Consider the following 510-nt stretch of genomic DNA (forward strand, 5'->3'; position numbering starts at 1 on the left):
AGGGGCACAGGTGTGGTCTGGTCTTCCCGGGTTCTGACAGTGGCCGTCACTCCTCAATCAATGTCCAGGTCCCCAGGCCCCCCTCCCTCCCCCCCCCGTGGGGAGAGATGGGCTCCACCTCTCCCTCACACAGGGGGACACACAGGTAGTGCGGCGCACGTGAACGCATGAAGCCACACGCATATCCATAGGAACTCAAAACACACGCGGAGGGAACCCACACAACCACCCACACTGGAGTCCTGCCCGCTGCCTGCTGCACTCTGTAAATACGCACTCACTTCCACCCGCGCAGGGCACACGTACCCGGCGCCTGTGTGCGTGCGCTCGCCCTTGGGCGCTTCTGTCTCTGTGTGCCCCCGGCTTCTAATCATTCCTTCAGGAGGGGGAGGAGGAGTTGCGAGGAGTGAGAGACCGGCAGGCAGGCCGAGAAGGGAGGGGGAGCAGCGAGAGGGGGGAACCCGGCCGGGGGAGGAGGAGAGCAGCGAGGAGGAGGCTTTGGCAGCGCGG

The sequence above is a fragment of the Tupaia chinensis genome, unplaced genomic scaffold, assembly GCF_000334495.1.
Source record: "Tupaia chinensis unplaced genomic scaffold, TupChi_1.0 Scaffold146740_1, whole genome shotgun sequence".
Classification (NCBI taxonomy): domain Eukaryota; kingdom Metazoa; phylum Chordata; class Mammalia; order Scandentia; family Tupaiidae; genus Tupaia; species Tupaia belangeri.